At 51.3% G+C, this 23,671-nt stretch overlaps 1 long non-coding RNA gene across 1 annotated transcript in view; it reads right to left on the bottom strand.

Moving 5' to 3' along the window:
• Window positions 1-23,671, bottom strand: part of LOC119968805 — a 71,228-nt gene that overhangs the window by 7,473 nt on the left and 40,084 nt on the right. Inside the window, exon 3 of the long non-coding RNA XR_005461244.1 lies at window positions 14,749-14,830. This is a non-coding gene — a long non-coding RNA (uncharacterized LOC119968805). The remainder of the gene's footprint in view (window positions 1-14,748; window positions 14,831-23,671) is intronic.

Here is a 23,671-nt window from a genome sequence, read left to right as displayed (position 1 = left end):
GTTTCATGCGGCCCATGTTGGACCGGATTCCAGATTTGGAGGCGGGGCGTCTGATAATGGGGGGGGGGGGGTGGATTTCAACACGGTGCTGGATTCGCCACTGGATCGATCCAGTTCCAGGACGGGTAGGGGAGACTAAGGTGTTGAGGGGGTTTATGGACCAGATGGGAGGGGTGGATCCATGGAGGTTTGCGAGGCCGAGGGCCAGGGAATTTTCATACTTCTCCCATGTGCATAAGGCCTATTCCCGGATCGACTTCTTCATTACGAGTAGGGCGCTGAATTGATTGCGAGGGTGGAGGATGCTGAGTATTCGGCGATAGCCATTTCCGACCATGCCCCGCACTGGGTGGACCTTGAGCTGGGGGAGGAGAGAGACCAGCGCCCGCTTTGGCGCTTGGAGGTGGGGCTGCTGGCAGATGAGGAGGTGGGGGGACGGGTTCGAGGATGTATTGAGAGGTACCTGGAGGCCAATGACAATGGGGAGGTCCGAGTGGGGACGGTCTGGGAGGCGCTGAAGACGGTGGTTAGGGGGGAGTTGATCTCCATTCAAGCCCACAGGGAGAGAAGGGAGCAGAGAGAGAGGGAGAGATTGGTGGGGGGGATGGTGAGGGTGGACAGGAGATATGCGGAGGCCCCGGAGGAGGGATTGCTGAGGGAGCGACGCAGCCTCCAGGCTGAGTTCGACTTGTTGACCACCAGAAAGGCTCAGTGGAGGAAGGCACAGGTTGCGGTGTATGAATATGGGGAGAAGGCGAGCAGGATGCTGGCACACCAGCTCCGTAAGCGGGACGCGGCTAGGGAGATTGGTGGAGTTAAGGATCAGGGAGGAAATGTGGTGCGAAGGGGGGTAGACATTAATGGGGTCTTCAGGGACTTTTATGAGAAACTGTATCAGTCCGAACCCCCGGCGGAGGAGGGGGGGTGGGCCGCTTTTTGGACAGGCTGAGATTCCCGAGGGTGGAGGAGGGACAGGTGGAGGGACTGGGGGTGCCGGTTGAGCTGGAGGAGCTGGTCAAAGGGATAGGGAGCATGCAGTCAGGGAAGGCGCTGGGGCCGGATGGGTTCCTGGCTGCATTTTACAAGAAGTATGCAGACCTGTTGGGCCCCCTGTTGGTTCGGACCTTTAACGAGGCAAGGGAAGGGGGGCTTTGCCCCCGACGATATCTTGGGCGCTGATCTCCCTGATTCTTAAGCGGGACAAGGATCCCCAGCAGTGTGGGTCATACAGGCCGATCTCACTTTTGAATGTGGACGCCAAGCTGTTGGCAAAGATCTTGGCCGTGAGGATAGAGGATTGTGTGCCGCAGGTTATCCACGAAGATCAAACGGGGTTTGTGAAGGGGAGGCAGCTGAACACCAACATAAGGAGGCTCTTGAACGTTATAATGATGCCGGTGGTAGAAGGGGAGGTGGAGATTGTGGTGGTGCTGGACGCGGAGAAGGCCTTTGATAGGGTTGAGTGGGGGGTACTTGTGGGAGGTGTTGGAAAGGTTTGGGTTTGGGAAGGGGTTTGTTAGCTGGGTGAGGCTGTTGTATGATGCCCCGATGGTGAGCGTGGCCACGAATAGGAGGAGGTCGGAGTTTTTTTCGGCTATTCCGAGGGACGAGGCAGGGGTGTCCCTTGTCCCCTCTGCTCTTTGCGCTGGCAACTGAACCCCTGGCTATGGCGCTGAGGGAGTCGGGGAGTTGGAGGGGGCTGGTCCAGGGTGGGGAGGAGCACCGAGTGTCGCTCTAAGTGGATGACCTATTGTTGTTTGTGGCGGACCCGGTGGGGGGAATGCCGGAGGTGATGGGGATTCTCTGGGAATTTGAGGATTTCTCAGGATACAAGCTCAACTTGGGGAAGAGTGAGCTGTTTGTGGTACACCCAGGGGATCAGGAGGGGGGAATTGGCAGGCTTCCACTGAAAAGGGCGGAGAGGAGCTTCAGGTACTTGGGGGTTCAGGTGGCCAGGAGTTGGGAGGCCTTGCATAAGCTTAATCTCACGAGGTTGGTGGAGCAAATGGAGGAGGAGTTTAAGAGGTGGGACATGTTGCCGCTGTCTCTGGCGGGTAGGGTACAGTCAGTCAAAATGACGGTGCTCCCGAGGTTTCTGTTCCTGTTCCAGTGCCTCCCCATCCTTATCCCGAAGGCCTTTTTCAGGCAGGTTAACAAGAGCATTACGGGGTTTGTGTGGGCACACGGGACCCCGAGTGTGAGAAGGGTGTTCTTGGAGCGGGACAGGGACAGGGGGGGATGGCGCTGCCCAACCTCTGTGGGTACTACTGGGCTGCCAATGCAGCGATGGTGCGTAAATGGGTGATGGAAGGGGAAGGGGCAGCATGGAAGAGGATGGAGATGGCGTCCTGTGTGGGCACGAGCCTAGAGGCGCTGGTAACGGCGCCGCTGCCGCTCCCTCCAACGATGTACACCACGAGCCAGGTGGTGGCGGCTACCCTCAAAATTTGGGGGCAATGGAGATGGCACAGGGGGGAGGTGGGGACCTCGATGGGTCCCCGATATGGGGCAACCACCGGTTTGTCCTGGGGAGCATTGATGGCGGGTTCCTGAGTTGGCACAGGGCAGGTATCAGGAGGTTGAGGGACCTGTTTGTAGACGGGAAGTTTGCGAGCCTGGGTGCGCTGGAGGGGAAGTTCGGGCTCCCCCGGGGAGTGCCTTCAGGTACATGCAGGTAAGGGCGTTTGTCAGGCGGCAGGTGGCGGAGTTTCCTCTGCTGCCGCCGCGTGGGATCCAGGACAGGGTGCTCTCGGGGGTGTGGGTTGGTGAGGGGAGGATCTCGGCAGCGTACCAGGTGATGCAGGAGATGGAGGAGGCCTCGGTCGTGGAGCTGAAGGGTAAATGGGAGGAGGAGCTGGGTGAGGAGATAGAGGAGGGGACGTGGGCAGATGCCCTGGAAAGGGTGAACTCCTCCTCATCTTGTGCGAGGCTTGGCCTCATACAGTTTAAGGTGCTGCATAGGGCTCACATGACTGGGACAAGGATGAGTCGGTTCTTCGGGAGTGAGGACAGGTGTTGTGGGCATGCCCAGCGTTGGGGGAATTTTGGAAGGGTGTAGCAAGGACGGTGTTGAGGGTGGTAGGATCCAGGGTCAATGAGGGCTGGGGGCTCGCAATTTTTGGGGTTGCAGTGGAGCCGGGAGTGCAGGAGGCGAAAGAGGCCGGTGTTTTGGCCTTTGCGTCCCTAGTAGCCCGGCGGAGGATTTGTCTTCAGTGGAAGGATGCGAGGCCCCCAAGCGTGGAGGCCTGGGTCAACGATATGGCAGGGTTTCTTAAATTAGAGAAGGTGAAATTTGCCCTATGGGGATCAGTGCAGGGGTTTTTCAGGAGGTGGCAGCCATTTCTGGATTTCCTGGCAGAACGATAGGAAAAGGCCAGCAGCAGCAGCAGCCCGGGGGGGAAGGGGGGGGGGGGGGGGTTGTTTCGTTGTTTTGGACCGGAGGGAAGGGCATAGTTGTTCAATGCTAATGGCGGGCGTTGATTTATTTCTGTACATATACACGGGGGGGGGGGGGGGATTTGTCGAAGGGGCGGGCATGTGTTTAGCAAATGGCGGGTGTTAATTTACCTCTTCCTTTGTGTATGCGCGGGGTGGAGGGTACTGTTTTTTCTTTTTTTCTGTTCTTTGTAAAAAAAAAATTGTTGATATTTTATGAAAATTTTGAATAAAAATTATTTAAAAAAAAGAAAGAAATACAATCGGATCAAGGATCGAATTTTACCTCAAGGTTATTCAAAGAAGTTATGGATAGCTTAGGAATAAAACAATTTAAATTAACTGCGTACCATCCAGAATCACAGGGAGCGTTAGAAAGGTGGCATCAGACATTAAAGGCAATGTTGAGGGCTTATTGTCACAATTGTCCAGAGGATTGGGATAAAGGAATTCCATTCGTACTGTTTGCAATTAGGGATGCGCCTAATGAGTCAACCAAATTCAGTCCTTTTGAACTAATTTTTGATCATGAGGTAAGAGGACCACTTAAATTGATTAAGGAAAAATTGGTGAGTGAGGAATCAGAACTTACATTATTGGATTAAGTGTCAAATTTTAGGGAACGATTAAATAGAGCAGGTGAATTGGCTAGGCAACATTTAAACGGTGTACAAAATGTGATGTAACGGGTAGCAGACAAGAAATCCAAAGTTCGTAGTTTTGCCAGTGGAGATAAAGTTTTAGTGTTGTTACCAGTGGTAGGTGAACCTTTAAAAGCTAGGTTTTGTAGACCTTATCATTTGAAAGGAAATTAAGTGAGGTGAATTATGTGGTAAAAATACCAGATAGAAGGAAGACTCACCGAGTGTGTCATGTCAATATGCTTAAAAGGTACTCTGAAAGGGAAGGAGAGGAAAAGGAGGTTTTAATGATTCTAACTCAAAGTGACGAACCAAATCCAGATGACTGTGAATTTAACATACCTCAAATTAAATTGGAAGACGAGGATGTTCTTAAAAATTGGGATAAATTGTTGAGTTACCTTCCAGAGGAAAAACGGACTGACCTGAAAGAGTTATTGATGTCACATGGGCAAGTTTGGGAGATAAATTGGGAAGTACTAAAATGGCTCTACATGAAGTAGATGTGGGAAATGCTGTTCGAATCAAACAACATCCATACAGACTTAACCCTTTAAAATTGGCACAGGTTAACAAAGAGATTGAGAGTATGCTTAAAAATGGCATAATTGAAGTGGGTTGCAGCCAATGGAGCTCACCCATAGTGATGGTGCCTAAACCAGACGGTACCCAACGGTGTGTGTGTGGACTATAGAAAGGTTAATGCAGTTACAAGAACAGACTCTTATCCTTGAGATAATTAATTTAAATTTAATCCCCTACCTTATTGAGGTCTCTGCCAAGGGAAATAATTCCTTCATATCTGGGTCCCTCGTAATTTTATACATCTCAATTAAATCTCCCCTCAGTCTCTTCCGTTTGAAAGAAAACAACCCAGCCTATCCAATTTTTCATCACAGCTGAAACTCCTGAATCCTGGCAACATGCTCATAAATTTCCTTTCTATCCTCTCTGGTGGGATCACATCTCTCCTTAATATGATTAATACTTAAGAGTGATTCCTACCTCGTTGCAGGTTCAAAAGCGGCAAGTGGACAGGCACTATATAGAACATAGAACAGTACAGCACAGAACAGGCCCTTCGGCCCTCGATGTTGTGCCGAGCAATGATTACCCTACTCAAACCCACGTATCCACCCTATACCCGTAACCCAACAACCCCCCCCCCCCCCCCCTTAACCTTATACTTGTACAATCAGCAGAACGTTGGACAAGGTCCAGCAAAGAACAATTTATACACACACTAAAATAGACAATCAGGTACATCATCGCCAGGGACCCAGGTTCGATTGCTGCCTTGGGTGACTGTATGTGTGGAGTTTGCACATTCTCCCCGTGTCTGCATGGGTTTCCTCCGGGTGCTCCAGTTTCCTCCCACAGTCCAAAGATGTGCAGGTTAGGTGGATTAGCAATGATCCATGCGCAAGGTTACAGAGATAGGGCAGAAGAGTGGGCCGAGATAGAGTGCTCTTTCAGTGGGTCAGTGCAGACTCGATGGGTTGAACGGCCTCTTTCTGCACTGCCGGGATTCTATGAGGGATTCTTTTTTATTTAAATATTTTTATTACAAATAATTGTTTTCAATATTACAAAATAACACAATAGTCACCAAATATATAGATACAGTACAACAATAACACATTTCAATCCTACTAACACCTAACCCTTACCCCATAACTCAAAACAAAGAAAACCCCAACTAATATCCAATAATACCCCCCCCTCCCCGAACAACTGACAGTGACTAAATTTATGAAAAAGGAAATGAATAGCTGCTATCCCAAGTAGAACCCTCTCATGGTGTACTTGACCGTTTTAAGGTACAAAAAATCCATTAGATCATCCAGCCACATCGAGGCGCTGGGTGGAGTGCAAGAACACCACCCAAGCAGAATTTGCCTCCGGGCTATTAACGAGGCAAAAGCAAGGATATACTCCGTCTGCAGCACAGGCGAGTCCAGTCCTCCACCAGCGGGCAAGACTCCAGTTCAATACAAGAACCACTAACATGGTGTTAAAGAAGGAGATGCAAAAGCCGACAAGTTTTGGACAGGACCAGAACATATGGGTATGATTCATCAGATCCCAAGAACACCGGACACACCTGTCTTCCACCCCCGAGAAAAAAAACACTCAACCTAGTCCTAGTCAGATGGGCCCTGTGCACAGGAGGAGGTCAAGTTGACCCTGTGAAGAGCCTCACTCTGCACCTCTCCCTCAATAACCAGACCCAGCTCCCCCTCCCTCCTCCAGCGGAGCTTGCTCCGCAGACACGATCTGACTGTAGATATTTGAAATCTTACTCTCACTCACCTCAGCCAAAGTTAGAATCCTATTCATGAGAAAGGGCAAAGGTGCTAACGGGAATAACGAGATCTCCTTACATAGGAAATCGCACACCTGTAGATAGCGACAAAAATTAAACCTCCGAAGTTTGAATTTATCCACCAGCTCCTCAAATCCAACAAACCTACCCTCCATAATCATATCCCTAAACCTCTCCAGACCCTTGCTCCCCAGGGCCCAAACCGCGAGTCCAAATCTTCTGGCACAAAGCGGTGATTTCCACAGATAGAGGCTGACAACGACATGGAACGGAGCCTAAAATGCTGTCTGAATGGTCTCCAAACCCTCAGCGTTGCCACCACCACAGGGCTTGAGGTAAATTTTGCAGGAAAAGATGGAAGTGAGGCAGTTACCAAGGCCCGCAAACTAGAAACATGACAAGAACCTGTCTCCATCTGCCCCATATGGAATTCAGATCCCTAAACCACCCCAGCACCTTTTTAATATTGGCTGCCCAATAAGTGAACAACAAATTAGGTAAGGCCAAACTCCACAACTGTTTCTCTCTCTGCAGAAATGCTCTGCGAATCCTTGGGGTCATACCTGCGCAAATGAAAGCAGTGATCAACTTATCATTCTAACAAAGAATGATTTGGGAAGAAAGATAGGGAGACATTGGAAAAGAAACAAAAACCTTGAAAAGGCATTCACAGGAAATTATTCGCTTTTGTCCAGATTCAACTTGGACCCTCAGAAGGAGCCAAAACTCCTCAATAGCTTCATTGTCTCATCCATCGTGGAAACTGGGTCCATGATATAAAAAAGCAGATCATCATCATACAGGGACGCCCTATGCTCTCTCCCACCTTCTTTAACCCCCTCAAAACCTCAACTCAATAACCAGTGATTCGATTGCCAAGGCAAAAGAAGCCGAAACAGTGGGCAACCCTGCATTGTACCTCACCCAGCTGAAAGTAGCCTGAGCTCAAGCCATTTGTACAAGCACTAGAGGTGGGAGCAGTATACAACAAACGGATCCAAGGCATGAACTTTGGTCCGAAATCAAACCTCCCCAAAATTTCAAATTGGTGCTCCCACTCAATGAAACAATTACCTCCGGATCGGTCATTGCGGAGGAGGAGGACAGGACAATATTTAATAGACAATGTGTATTGGCCGACAGTTGCTGACCCTTAACAAAACCTGTCTGATCCTCTGAAATCACCCCTGGAAAGCAGGGCTCCAACCTCATTGCCAACACTTTAGCTAACAACTTAGATTCCCCATTTAGCAATGAAATCGGCCAACACAACCCAGGCTCTGTCGAGTCCTTATCCTTCTTCAGAATCAAGGAGATGGATGTCTGCGTAAATGTAGTTGGCAAAGCCCGCCGGGCCAAAGAATCGTTAAACATGGCCAATATTAGTGAGGTGAACTTCCCCGCAAGAAATTATCTCTCCCCTAATGACCACCTTAAGGGCCTCCCAAAATGTAAAAGGGGATATAGAATCACTCTTGTGTCCGGTCTCTGACCCACAAATGGGTCTCCTGCAAAAATACCACATGAGCATTCAAACTCTTCAGATGAGCGAATACCCTCAGTCTTTTCACTGAGCCATTCAATCCCCTCACACTCCAAGTGACAAGCCGAAGTGGGGCCCTCCATCCCCTACTCGAGCTATTTGCACCAAAAGGGATAATCCAACAACTATTTAAAAAATACAGGCATCAAGCTCACCCAAGATGGCTGCCATCCCTTCCATCAAGACAAAACAAAAAACAAGCTGCAGTAACCATTAATAAATGCTCCCTATCCACCACCACCCCGACTCTCATTAATACCACACCCCAAAGCCCAAACAAAGTCAAAAGGCAAACAACAACCCCACATCCCTATCTCATCTATCCCTGACCCCAAACAAACCAAACCCCTAAGCTCATCATCTAAACAAACAATAAGATGAGCTGCAGTTACCCCCCTCCTCTTCGCTCTCATCAGCTAACTTCTACAGCTAGCAGGGCAACTCCCGCCCGGGACATATGTTACTGATGCCTAGTCAGCTCTCAACAGCGGCTAAGATACTGGACCAGCACCATAATGTTTTTAAGTTTTAAGGTGGTGCAGAAAGATCAATTTGTTCCAGGAGTGATAACATAAGAACTAGGACTTGGTTATTTTGTAAACAAATTTAATTAAAACAAAAGAAAAAAATATTTAAACATTTCAAATTTCAAACCCAACAATAACAGATTACATGTAGTTTCTTCACTCTAACACAGAAGTTCCCATTAAACAGCATTTCAAGTGAATGTACAGCTCTCATTCCACTTCCACAGCTGGGCAAATATGATGCTTGCATTTACAAAGCAATTTTTCTGCTGTAAATGACACTAGGGGCTGGTTTAGCACAGGGCTAAATAGCTGGCTTTTAAAGCAGACCATGGCAGGCCAGCAGCACGGGTTCACTTCGGGTACAAGCCTCCCTGAACAGGCGCCAGAATGTGGCGACCAGGGGCTTTTCATAGTAAGTTCATTTTAAACCTACTTGTGACAATAAGCGATTTTTATTTAATTTAATTTTGATTTTCATTTCATTCATTTCTTTCAGAACCTGTTTCGAAAGATTGTCTCTGGGGCAGCTTTCCATGATCTCTTTCAGTGGATTTCCAAGTACTTCTGCTCACCTATTCAAACAAGATTCTCACTCTTTCTCTGAGCTCTACCCACCCCCTCAAACAAAGATTCTCTTCTGGGGTGTCCATCTAGAACTGATTATCATTATCTTGGATATTTGATTTCACACTCCCGTTGATACAAAAGAACAGAACCATGCTATTGATATGCAATTAATCTCCCATTTACGGAAAAAAGAGGCCATCAGACTCTGTAATGAGTCTCCCGAAGGACAATGGATCTTGAACGAATCACCCTGGATGAACAGGGGCATCCTGTGTATTTCCACTAACTTAAGTATGAATGGCAAGGACAGCACAGTGCCGCAGTGGTTAGCACTGTTGCCTGATGGCGCTGAGGACGCGGGTTCGATCCCGGCCACGGGTCACTGTTTGTGTGGAGTTTGCGGGGGTCTGACCCTCACAACACAAAGATGTGCAGGCTAGATGGATTGGCCACGCTAAATTGCCCCTTAATCGGAAAGAAATTGGGTCCTCTAAATTTATGAAAAAAAAACTTAAGCATGAATGGGACAGGGCGGAAGGTGGCGCAGTGATTAGCACTGCTACCTCACGCCGCTGAGGACCCATGTTCAATCCAGGCCCCATGTCACTGGCCATGTGGAGTTTGCAGGGTAGGTGCATTGGCCACGCTAAATTGCCCTTTAATTGGGAAAAAACAATTGGGTGCTTTAAATTTATTTTTTAAAGTATGAGTGGGACAATGTAACTCAAGCCGGGTGTGGGTGTATCTGACTCTGAGCTGGCAGGATGTTTAACCCCTAAATTACCTGCTACATCTTCGACCCCATTTCTGGACCCAATTTCTAAATATCTCCCTCTTGTAACATATAAAAATAAATAACCATAACAACCAGCCTGCCCCCCCCCCCCAGCACCAATGTCCAGCACCAATGGGGGCGCTGGGCCCGGCCCATCACCAACCTCACATCCATATAGTGTAATCATGGTCTGAGATTAATATTGTGGAGTTTCCCGCCCCTACCACCCCTGGATAGTGTGGCCAATGCACCTACCCTGCACATCTTTTCAGGTTGTGGGGGTGAGACCCACGCAGACACGGGGCCCCCACCCACATCCAACTTAAAAGAACAAGAAATAATACCAATCCTATACAAGAACAATAAATACAAATTGGGATAAGAAACCCCAATAAATCCCCAAACTACAAGCCCTCTCCAATAACAACAGGATCCCTTACATATTACAAGACACAATTAACTCGCTCCCAACCCATGCTTCCTCACAAAAGCCCGGTGCTTCAAAATAATAGTCTTTTGAGTTATAAGTCACTCGTAGGAGTGCAGGGCAAACCACCCCAAAACTTCCTACAGGAGACACACCTGATGGAGAAGGACCGACTGTGGGTAAGGAAAAGCTGGGTAGGATTGATGTATCGGGCATGCTTCGACACTAGGATGGAGGGGGTGGTCATGCTGTTCAACAAAAGGACAGTCTTTACAGTGACTAACACAGTGGTGGACCCAGGGAGACGATATGTGATGGTTGGAGGGATCCAGGAATGGACACTGGTGGTTCTTGTAAGTATATATGCCCCTACCAGGACGATACTGCGTTCATTAGAAAATGGTGGAAATCCCCAACCTCGACTCCCACCGGAGCATCACGGAGGGAGACTTCAAGTGTGGATAGGACCCAACGATGGACAAATTCAGCCCCCGCTCAGGGACAAAATCGGGAATGGCTAAGCAACTAAACACCTTTATGGAGCAGATGGACCCATGGAGATTCAACCACTCGAGGGAGAAGCTCTCCTTCTTCTCCCACGTTCACAAAGTCTCCTCCCATATTCTTTGTAATGGGTAAATCACTGCTTCCGGGGGCGGTAGGAGTGGGAAATTCCACAATAGCAATCTCAGACCATGATTACACTATATGGATGTACGGTTGGAGATGGGCCGGTCCCAGCGCCCTCATTGATGTTGGACACAGACCTCCTCACCAACAAGCCATTTTGCAACAAAATGTCACAAGCCATCAACTGATATGTAACCTGCAACTGGAATGGGAAGGTCTCACCCTCCACATTCTGGGAGGCACTGAATGCAGTGTTAAGGGGGGAAATAATGGCATACAGAGCTCTCAAGGACAGGAAGGAAAGAGCGACTAGGCAACAGCTGATCGACTCCATATTGGAGGTGGATCTGTGGTACTCCACAACCCTGACTGTGGAGCTGCTGACAGAAAGGAATAAACTACAAATGGAATTTGACACTCTCTCCACTGGGAAAACAGTGAACCAGCTGTGCAAGACACAGGGGACCTCTTATGAGCATGGAGACAAGGCCAGCCGCCTACTGGCTCACCAGCTGAGAACGCAGAGAGCCACGAGGTAGATAGCGCAGGTGAGGGACAGGAAAGGCAGGCGAGTCGCAAAGCCAAACAAGATCTATTACACCTTTGCAACTGTTATAACCTGCCTGCTTACCACTGGCTGGGGACTAATGGCAATCCCACAATCCTTTTGGAGTATGAGCTTCCCCAATGAGGGGGTAGAGAAATCATTAGCAGATTCCCTGCATAAATAAAGCTGCCATTAATTCTACGGACACGTGCTTGTAGGATTAGAATAGCGGTTTTAATATACTTACAACAGAGCCAGCCTGTTAGCCGTTGAACCTTCGGTGAACTGGCTGGCTGACTCTGTGGCACGGATCTTTATACAGCAGCTCTAGGGGGAGGAGTTCTGGGCGGAGCCAAGGGGGAGCCCAGTACAAACTCTCGAGTACTCCCAGAGCTACTCCCCTGGTGGTCAGGTAGTGCAACTGCACTTACAATATCGGTACATATATGCAATGGGAACAGAGTGACATTGGTAACTTATAATACCGTGTGAATCTCATTCACCACAGCCAGTTTGGAACCAGCTAGAGAGGAGTGAGCAGCAAGGGAGTTGCTGCTGCTGCTGTTGTATATATATATGTTATTGTAAATAAATGTTATTTATTTCTATCCTTCAACTCGTGCTGGATTCTTCGTGGCACTCACAAAAGCAACCTATTTAAGAAGGGAGGGAGGCAGAAGACAGAAAATTGTAGGCCGGTTAGCCTGACTTCAGTTGTTGGTAAGATTTTACAGTCTATTATTAAAGTTGAGATTGCGGAGTACTTAGAAGTGCATGATAAAATAGGACTAAGTCAGCATGGATTCGTCAAGGGATGGTGGGACTCACTCCCACTCACCCTGGCGGGAAGAGTACAGACAATAAAAATGAACATGCTGCCAAGATTCCTCTTCCTATTCAGATCCCCCCTTCATCCTCAAGGCCTTCTCCACCAAGGTAGTTAAATTAATTCTGGAGTTGGTGTGGGTGAAAAAAAACCAGAATCTGTAAGAGCATCTTACAAAGTAGGAAGAATATGGGGGGCTTGGTGCTGCAAAAACTCCTATTCTACCTCTGGACGGGCAAATGCAGAAAGGATACAGGGGTGGGTGAGAGAGCGGAGGTGAAATAGGTGCGAATGGAGGAGACCTCCTGGGTTGGATTCTCCGCCGTCGGGATGCTCCATTTTGCCGGCAGCCCGGGGGTTTCCCGATGTTGTGGAGCTGCCCCACAATGGGAAATTCCATTAACCAGAGGCGTAACACAGCATCCCGCCGGTGTGCTGAAACAGAAATGTGATGCGGCAGGATGGAGAATCCAGCCCCCAGTATGGGGACATCCCTCCAAGTACTGGTCATGGCCCCCCCCCTCCCATTTCCCCCAGCCAATTACTCGAGAAACCCAGTGCTGGTGACCAAGCTAAGGACCTGGAACTAGCTCAGGCACCATTCAATCTTGGTGTCCACTCTGGCCCCCATCTTCAAAAACCATAAATTCACCCCGGCAAAAATAGACGGCTCCTTCAAAATGTGGAAACAAGGATGAAAGGGTACTGCCAATGGGAGGAGACCTGTACGTATATGGCAGAGTAGCGACCCTGAGGGAACTAACAGAAAAGCTCCAAATCCCAAAAGGGAACGAGTTCCGATACCTCCAACTGAGGGATTTCCTCCACAAAGAGACCACAACATTCCCCAGCCACCCACCCACACCCTATTGGACAGACAACTGGCAGCGGGCAAATTAGTGAATGGAAACTGCCCCGTCATGTATGGACAAATGTTAGAAGAGGTAATGACCCTGCTGGATGAGACACAGGAAAGGTGGAGGGAGGAGCTGGGCATGGAGATAGGGGGAGGAATCTGGATCGAAGAACGGCATAGGGTGAACTCCACCTGCTCATGCGCAGGGCGGAGTCTAACACAGCTAAAGGTAGTGCACAGGGCGCACTTGACCACAACACGCATTGAGCGGGTTCTTCCCGGACATGGTGGACAAATGTTAACGGTGCCAGATGGCCTGGCCAACCATACCCACATATTCTGGTCCTGCCCCAAGCTTGTCAGGTACTGAACCACCTTTTTTTAAAATATAAATTTAAAGTACCTAATTCATTTTTTTCTAATTAAGGGGCAATTTAGCGTGGCCAATCGACCTACTCTGCACATCTTTGGGTTGTGGGAGTGAGACCCACGCAGACACAGGGAGAATGTGCAAACTCCACACGGACAGTGACCTGGGATCGAACGTGGGTCCTCGGCGCTGTGAGGCAGCAATGCTAACCACTGTGCCTCCATGCCACCCTTTGGAATGCCATCTTCAAAGTCATGTCCAGGGTTGTAGGGGTGAGGGTGGAGCTGTGTCCACCAGTGGCAATCTTCGGGGTGTCCCAACATCCAGAACTCTTTACGGAGAGAGGGACAGATACCCTAGCTGGAGCCTCCTGCTTGACTGGAGATCAGCAGCACCGCCCAAGCCCATGGACTGCCTGTCCGACTTGGTGGAATTCCTCAAATTGGAGAAAATAAAATTCGCCATCAGAGAATCGGAAGGGGAGGGGGAGCACAGAAGGATTAACGAGTGCCGAGGAAGGGGAAAAAACTATTTAGGCTGCCACGGTGACTAATGGGTTATACTTTTGTTGCCTCGATCATACCCCTAGTATGTTTTAATACAATGGAGTAGCATGTATATAGTTCATGGTATAATTGTTGTAACCGATCAGTTGGATTTCACTGCTAACATGCCTCGTGTTCCTGTGTATGTTTCTTTTATTATCTTTTCTTTTCTTTTTGTTATAAAAAGAAACGAAAATCACTAAAAATACTTTTTAAAAAATGGTTGTTAGCGTTAATTCTAACACACTGAGGATTATTGAGCAAATGTTGTCCAATTGCGGAATCTCATCTAATGTTGGACGTTGTGTTTTGTGTTTTGCAAGCCACAGGCTGGTTGGCTATCGTCAACACTTAGCCCCTTGCAAACAGGAGAAGGGGCATGTTGTTTGATCCTATCTGCCAGTCTTTGGGACGTATGGTCTACATACCTTGTAGCACACTGGCACTGAAATCCATATACCTCATTACTCCTGTTTCAGCTGAACAAAATAAGTGCAAGCTACTTATACCAATACATAGAATCCTGTTATTTGCAGATAGAAAGAATATGGATACACATTGTGGCCACTTCAATAGCCATTCGCTGGTTCATTCCACAGGACAATGTCTTGACCAATCGGAGCTAAACTGCCTGGTTTCAATTTCAAACGATGCTTGGCAGTTAATGGTCAGTAATCATCAACTGGCGCATTCTCTACAGCAACACATTTACCAATCAGAGTCCACTTACCAACCAATGGGAAGAGCACCTTCTTTTCATACAATACAAAGTTGTTGTTTCCCCGACGTTGGTATTGTGATTGTCTTGATGGCTGGAAGATAAAAAGCTTTTTTTCAGTAAAACCAAACCTTAAACAAGGTGAAAACAATTCAATTCTTTCTGGTCCTCATTTCACTATACCTGACATAGCATATAGAAAACTCTATGAATAACATCAGAATGTGATAGCTTATCAGAAGCTGCAATGGCAAGGTATCATATCTTTCTCTTGCAGTTCTGATTAAATTCATACACTCTCTTATTCCAACTATCTCCAGTCAGTAAAATCCCAAGGACAATCTCATAAAATACAGATAGAATGTTCTAATTAGAAGCTAAAACTTTTGTTAATTTTTAATCTGAGATAGATAGATTTTTGCTGAGCAAAAATATTAAGGGATTTGCACCAAAGGCAGGTATAAGGGGCGCGATTCTCCGACCCTCATGCCGGGTGGGGGAATCGCGGGAGGGCCAGGCGATTCACGCCACGCCGCCCTGGCACCCACACGCAATTCTCCCACCCCCCCAAAACGGCGTGTCACGTTTTGCGACAGGCCGCTCGGAGAATCGGCGTTCCAGTTGAACGGCGATTCTCCGGCCCGGATGGGCCGAGCGGCCTGCCTAATCCGACCGGTTCACGCCGGCGCCAACCACACCTGGTCGCTGCTGGCTTGAACATTGCGCGACCGCTGCGTGTGGGGCCTGTGGGGGGCGGAGGGAGGATCGAGCACCAGGAGGGTGCTCAGGAGGGGTCTGGCACGCGATCGGTGCCCACCGATCGTCGGGCCGGCGTCTCTGAAAGACGCACTCTTTTCCCTCCGCCACCCCGCAAGATCAATCCTCCATGCCTTGTGGGGCAGCGGAGGGGAAGACAGTAACCGCGCATGCGCGGGTGATGTCATTTAGGCGCCGCCGACCGCATCATTCAGGCAGCGCCACTTTGACGCAAGCGTCAAGGCCCGGCGCGCGAGATTGACGCGCCGCCGCTCCTAGCCCCCTGGGGGTGGGAGAATAGGGGGCGAGGAGCGGCCTCCAACGCCGGAGTGAAAAACTCCGGGTTTCACTCCGCCGTCGGCACTTTGTCTCCCTTTGGGAGAATCGCGGCCATGGAGTTAGCCACAGATCATCTATTAAATGGAGGATAGGCTCGAGGGGCTCAATGGCCTACTCCTGTTCCTATGTAGATGAAGATGTAACTATATGATTTCTGATGATGTATGATTTCTGATGATGTAAAACAGCTCAGTTAGCAAGCTATGCAGGTATTCAGACAATATCTCGTAGATTGATGGAATGTAAACAGGCCTTATCATTCAAAAAAAAGAGCAACTTGAATTTAATTGGTGCATTTAGCATCGGAATATGCCTCCAGATGCTTCAAACACCAAGTCCCACAAGGAGACAATAAGTGATGCAGGTTTTAAGGACCCAAACTAGCCATACATTAGATTCCCTGCCCTTATTTGTCACTTCCACGTCTCTTCCCCCCCTCCCGCTGATGGTCAATTCTCCTTGAAGAAGTCGATGAACGGCTGCCACATCTGAGCAAACCCCTGTAATGAACCCCTGAAGGCAAACTTAATTTTCTCTAGTCTAAGAAACCCTGCCATGTCACTGACCCAAACCCCCGACTTTGGAGGCTCCAAGTCCCTTCATCCCAGCAAAATCCGCCTCTGAGCCACCAGGCAGGCAAAGTCCAAAATGTTGGCCTCTCTTGCCCCCTGGGACCCGGATCTTCCGACACTCCAAATATTGCCACGTCTGGACTCGGAGTCACCCTCCCATCCAGGACCTCTGACATGACATCTGAAAATCCCTGCCAAAATCCCCTCAGCCTCGGACACGCCCAAAACATGTGTACATGATTCGAAGGATCTCCCCCACAGCACTCACACCTGTCCTCCACCTCCTCAAAAAACCCACTCATCTGGGCCACAGTCATATGAGCCCTGTGGACCAACTTGAACGGAATCAGGCTAAGCCTGTACACGATGAGGATGATTTGACTCTCCTCAGGGCCTTCTCCCATAACCCAATTTGCAACTCTCCTCCCAGCTCTTCCTCCCACTTCCTATTCACCTCCCCAATTGGGACCGGCTTCCCACTCCATCAGTTCCTTGTATATTTCCGAGACCCTCCCCTCCCGAACCCCTGTTTTAGACATCACCGTATCCTGTAGTCTTGCTAATTTTTGATCCCAACAGCGTCGCCAATACTGTTGCTCGTATTAATGATAATGTTGGTGAACCACAAGCCTTCCCTTATATCGATCAAATGACCCAGGGCCGGCTCAAGGTACCGGCAACTCGGGCAGTCGCCCGGGGCGCCATGTGCTAGGGGCGCCGCGTAAAAGTCTCGGGTCCCGCGCATGCGCAGTTGGGCCGGTGCCAACCAGCGCATGCGCGGTGGCTGCCTCCCTCAGGCCGCCCCGCACAAACATGGCGGATGGCTCCAGGCTCGCCGGTGGTCACTCCGCCCCCCCCGCAAAGGGCGCCGAAGTTCAGCTTGCCCGGGGCGCCAGCAACCCTAGGGCCGGCGCTGAAATGACCACACAGTTAGTTAATTCAAAAGATGGTATATTTACATACACAAGTTACCTCGACATGCAAACACAATATCTATTACGCGTTAAACTACACCTATCCGCTACAATAACCTATACTTAACTTCAGGGCAACCGGCACTGTGCAAATGGATAAGGCCTTTATCTGGATTTCACTCAGCTGGTTCGAAGAAAGCGGCTCTGTCTCTGCTGGGCTCATCAAGTTACCTGGACCGTCAGGTAGCTATCGTTGGTCTTCAACTTGGCTGGCTGTTCCTGATACAGTTGGCTGGCACAGGCCGGATCGAAAATGAGACAGAACACATGGCTGTGCTCTCTTTTATCCCTCTGGGATTTTGCACTCTTTGGGGCGGTCCTTAACCTTAGATGCAATAGTTCAACAGGGCTCTGATCACTGTCTTCGATTTCGGCCAATAAAGGGGCAGATGCCTTGGTATCTGGGTGGGTTCTCAGCGGTCATTGACCTTGGCAGTTGGGCTTTCTGAGTAAAGGGAGTGACGCCGATCAGTCTGTGGCTGTACCGGTTTCTTGACTGGAGTTCCATTGTCCTGGGAAAATGGGCCATTAAATGCAAACGAGCAGGGGGGGTTTCGATCAGGTCTAGTTACCGGTGTTTCAAATACACATCGGTTCTGTATCTGTCGGAGTCCTGGGTTGGCCATAATTCCCATGGTCCTTTGCAGGTGGCCATCTTAGATGGCTACAAGTCGCCTTCGTGGGTGGCAAGGGAAACAAAATCCCGTACCTGCAGGTACCGGAACCCATTCCCCCCTGGCAACACAAAGTCCTCCTCTAGCTCCTCCAGGCTCGGGAAACCTTCCTCAATGAATGATATCTCCAAATTTCTCTATCCTTGCCCGCTGTCACCCTCCAGCCCCCGGAGCAAACCGGTGATTGTCACAAATCGGTAACTACACCAATGCCCCCTCCAGTCTCATGTGCTGCCTCTATTGCCCCCACATTCTCAGGGCTGCCACTACCACTGGGCTTGTGGAGTACCGAGCCAGCGAGAACGGCAGAGGTGCCATTAAAAAGCCTTCAAACTCGTGCCCTTTTTAAAAAAAAATAATTTTAATTAAGATTTTCACAAAATATAAACAACAAAACAATATTAACAAAACAACCATGGTAAAAACCCAAGAACAACACCCACCCAACTACAAAAGCAACTGCAAACAAAAAAACAAACAACAACAGGGAAAGAGACCCCCCCCCCCCCCCCCCCCCCCCCCCCCCCCCCGGTTGCTGCTGCTGCAGGCCTATTTCCCTACCGTTCCGCCAGGAATTTCACCTTCTCCAATTTGATGAACCCCGCCATATCATTGATCCAGGTCTCCACGCTTGGCCTCTTTCGCCTCCTGCACTCCCGGCTCCACTGCAACCCCAAACATTGCGAGTCCCCAGCCTGGCTTGACCCTGGATCCCACCACCCTCGACACCGTCCTTGCTACCCCCTTCCAAAACTCCCCCAGCACTGGGCATGCCCAAAACATATGGGCGTGGTTCGCTGGGCTCCCCGAGCACCTAGCACACCTGTCTTCGCCCCCAAAAAACCTACTCATCCTCGTCCCAGTCATGTGGGCCCTATGCAGCACCTTGAACTGTATGAGGCTAACTGCACAGGAAGAGGAGGAATTTACTCTCTCCAGGGCATCCGCCCACGTCCCCTCCTCAATCTCCTCACCAAGCTCCTCTTCCCATTTACCCTTCAGTTCCTCCACCGAGGCCTCGTCTACCTCCTGCATTACCCGGTATGTGTCCGAAATCCTCCCTCCTCCAACCCACACCCCCGAGAGCACCCTGCTCCGTACCCCACGTGGGGGCAGCAAGGGGAATCCCTCCACCTGCCGCCTGGCAAATGCCCTAACCTGCATGTACCGAAACATGTTCCCCAGGAGGAGCCTAAATTTCCCCTCTAACTCACCCAAGCTCGCGAACCTTCCCCTCCACAAACAGGTCCCTCAACCTCCTAACCCCTACCCTGTGCCAGCCCAGAAATCCGCCATTAATGCTCCCTGGGACAAACCGATGGTTCCCCCATATCGGGGCCTCCATCGAGCCCCCCACTTCTCCCCTATGCCGTCTCCATTGCCCCCAAATTTTGAGGGTAGCCGCCACCACCGGGCTCGTGGTATACCTCATTGGAGGGAGCGGCAACGGCGCCGTTACCAGCGACTCCAGGCTCGTGCCTACACAGGATGCCACCTCCATCCTCTTCTATGCTGCCCCTTCCTCGTCCATTACCCACTTACGCACCATCGCTGCGTTGGCAGCCCAATAGTACCCACAGAGGTTGGGCAACACCAGCCCCCCCCTATCCCTGCCCCGTTTCAAGAACACTCTTCTCACCCTCGGAGTCCCATGCGCCCACACAAATCTCGTGATACTCCTGTTGACCCTCCTAAAAAAGGCCTTCGGGATAATGATGGGGAGGCACTGGAACAGGAACAAAAACCTCGGGAGCACCGTCATTTTAACAGACTGCACTCCCCGCCAGTGACAGCGGTAACATATCCCACCTTTTGAACTCCTCCTCCATCTGCTCCACCAACCTTGTGAGGTTGAGCTTGTGCAGGGCCCCCCAGCTCCCAGCCACCTGGACTTCTAGGTACCGGAAGCTCTTCCCTGCCTGCTTCAGTGGGAGCCTACCAATCCCCTCCTCCTGATCACGAACAATTCGCTCTTGCCCAGGTTCAGCTTATACCCAGAGAAGCCCCCAAATTCACTAAGAATCCTCATCACCTCCGGCATCTCCCCCACCGGGTCCGCCACATACAGCAACAGGTCATCCGCATAAAGCGACACTTGATGCTCCTCCCCACCCCACACCAGGCCCCTCCAGTTCCCTGACTCCCCCAGTCCCTCCACCTGCCCCTCCTCCACCCTCTGAACCTCCACCGGGGGTTCAGACCGGTACAATTCCCCATAGAAGTCCCTGAAGACCCCATTAACATCTACCCCCCTCCGCACCACCTTCCCAGCTCTATCCGTCACTCCCCCAATCTCCCTGGCCGCATCCCGCTTTCGGAGCTGGTGTGCCAGCACCCTCACCATCTCCCCTATCAGTCTCTCCCTCTCCCTCTGGCCAGGGGCTCAATTGCCAACGCAAAGAGCAAGGGGGACAGGGGACACCCCTGTCTCGTCCCCCGGTACAGCCGAAAGTACTCCGACCTTCTCCTATTCATGGCTACACTCGCCATCGGGGCCTCATAGAGCAACCTCACCCAATGGACAAACCCCTCCCCAAACCCAAACCTCTCCAACACCTCCCACAGATACCCCCACTCAACCCTATCAAAGGCCTTCTCCACATCTAATGCCACCACTATCTCCGCCTCCCCTTCCACAGCCGGCATCATAATAACGTTGAGGAGCCTTCGTGCGTTTGTATTCAACTGCCTTCCCTTCACAAACCCCGTCTGGTCCTCATGAATGACCTCCGGCACACAATCCTCTATTCTTGTGGCTAAGATCTTTGCCAGCAGCTTGGCGTCTACATTTAGCAGCGAGATCGGCCTATATGACCCACACTGCAGAGGGTCCTTGTCCCGCTTCAGGATCAAGGAAATCAGCGCCCGTGACATAGTTGGGGGCAAAGCCCCCCCCTCCCTTGCCTCGTTAAAGGTCCGGACCAACAGGGGGCCCAACAGGTCCGCATACCTTTTATAAAATTCGTCCGGAAACCCATCCGGCCCTGGCGCCTTCCCTGACTGCATGCTCCCTATTCCTTTAACCAGCTCCTCCAGCTCAATCGGTGCCCCCAGTCCCTCCACCTGCCCCTCCTCCACCCTCGGAAATCGCAGCTTGTCCAAGAAGCGCCCCATTCCACCCCTCTCCACCGGGGGTTCAGACCGGTACAATTCCCCATAGAAGTCCCTGAAGACCCCATTAACATCTACCCCCCTCCGCACCACCTTCCCAGCTCTATCCGTCACTCCCCCAATCTCCCTGGCCGCATCCCGCTTTCGGAGCTGGTGTGCCAGCATCCTGCTCGCCTTCTCCCCATATTCATACACCACCCCCTGTGCTTTCCTCCACTGAGCTTCCGCCTTTCTGGTAGTCAATAGGTCGAACCTGGCCTGAAGGCTACGCCTCTCCCCCAGCAATCCCTCCTCCAGAGCCTCCGCATATCTCCTATCCACCCTCACCATCTCCCCTATCAGTCTCTCCCTCTGCTCCCCCCTCTCCCTATGGGTTCGGATGGAAATCAACTCCCCTCTAGTCACCGCCTTCAATGCCTCCCAGACCGTCCCCACTCGGACCTCCCCGTTATCGTTGGCCTCAAGGTACCTTTCAATACACCCCCGAACCCTCTCGGCCACCTCCTCATCTGCCAGCAGCCCCACCTCCATGCGCCAGAGCGGACGCTGGTCCCTCTCCTCCCCCAGCCCGAGGTCCACCCAGTGCGGGGCATGATCTGAAATGGCAATGGCAGAGTATTCAACATCCTCCATCCTCGAAACCAGCCCCCTGCTCAGGACAAAGAAATCAATCCTCGAATAGGCCTTATGCACGTGGGAGAAAAACAAGTACTCCCTGGCCCTTGGCCTCGCAAACCTCCAGGGATCCACCCCTCCCATCTGATCCATAAATCCCCTCAACACCTTAGCCGCCGCGGGCCTCCTACCCGTCCGGGACTTGGATCGATCCAATGGGGGGATCCAGCACCGTGTTGAAGCCCCCCCCATGATCAGGCCCCCCACCTCCAGGTCCGGAATGCGGCCCAACATACGCCGCATAAACCCCGCATCGTCCCAATTTGGGCGTAAACATTCACCAACACCACCCACTCCCCCCTGCAGCTTACCACTCACCATCACATACCTCCCGCCACTGTCAGCCAACACATTTAACGCCTCAAACGACACCCTCTTCCCACCAGGATCGCCACCCCCCGATTCTTCTCATCCAGCCCCGAGTGAAATACTTGGCCCACCCATCCCTTCCTCAGCCTGAACCTGGTCCGCCACTTTCAGGTGTGTCTCTTGGAGCATGGCCACATCCGCCTTCAGCCCCTTCAAGTTTGACCGGCCCATTCAGCCCCCTCACATTCCAGATTATCAGCCGGATCAGAGGGCTCCCTGCCACCCTCCCCTGCCGATTAGCCATAACCCATCCCCTGCCCAGCATCCCCCGCTCGGCCAGTTCCCCATGGCGGCAACTCCACCCCCCCCCGGCACCCCCTGCATCCTCCAGCTCCTTCCTGACCATTTCAGCAGCAACCCGGTACCCCCCCCCCCCCCCCCACCCCCCACCCCCAAGGCTAGGACCCCTCCTAGCCGCGCCCCTCCCTTCATAGCACTTCCGTGAGCCAGCTAACTTCTGCTGACCCCGGCGACTCCCGCCCTACCTCCGACTCCTCCCCACATGGGACTACTCCTCCTCCTTCGTGCCCATCAGCAGGCCCTCCTTCCCCCGCTCTTGCACGGGAAAATAACAGCCAGCAACGGCCCGCGCTTCTCCGCCCCGACTCCGCCCCCATCATCCCACAGGAAACCAGAGAAAAGCCCGCGCTTTCGCCCTGCCCAACCCCGCCTCCTCTAGGGCAACTCTTATTGCCAGTCCCCTCCACCAGCTCCCCGCACTCCCCGTTTACCTCCCTGCCCGAACCCATCCACTAGACCCATACAAGAAGACATAACGACATCACCCCACCCACCCTAAAGCCAACCCACATCGTGCATTAAACAGAGCAAACACAATTACATTATCATACAAAATCCCCCATCTTAGACCCTCAGTTTGAGTCCAGTTTCTCGGCCTGCACAAAGGCCCACGCCTCCTCCGGGGACTCAAAATAATGGTGCCGGTCCTTGTAGGTGACCCACAGAAGTGCCGGCTGCAACAAGCCAAACTTCACACTCCGTCTATGGAGCACTGCCTTCATCCGGTTAAACCCGGCCCTCCGCTTAGCCACCTCCGCACTCCAGTCCTGGAAGATCCGCACCTCCGTGTTCTCCCACTTGCTGCTCCGCTCCTTCTTGGCCCACCAGAGCACGCACTCACGATCCACGAACCGGTGAAACCGTACCAACACCGCCCGCGGCGGCTCGTTCTGCATGGGCCTCCTAGCCAGAATTCTGTGAGCCCCCTCCAACTCCAGGGGCCCCTGGAAGGACCCAGCTCCCATCAGTGAGTTCAGCACAACAACCATGTAGGCCGCCAGGTCTGACCCCTCCAGCCCCTCCGTGAGGCCTTGGATCCGCAAATTCTTCCGCCTCGACCGGTTGTCCAGCTCCTCGAACCGCTCCTGCCACCTTTTATGGAGCGCCTCGTGCATCTCCACCTTCCCCGTGGGCTGTCTGAGTCTCCATCAGCTCTCTGGTGGTA

The sequence above is a fragment of the Scyliorhinus canicula genome, chromosome 7 (genome assembly GCF_902713615.1).
Source record: "Scyliorhinus canicula chromosome 7, sScyCan1.1, whole genome shotgun sequence".
Taxonomy (NCBI): Eukaryota; Metazoa; Chordata; class Chondrichthyes; order Carcharhiniformes; family Scyliorhinidae; genus Scyliorhinus; species Scyliorhinus canicula.
The sequence above is the reverse complement of the archived record's forward strand: the minus strand, read 5'-3'. Positions and strand labels throughout refer to the sequence as shown.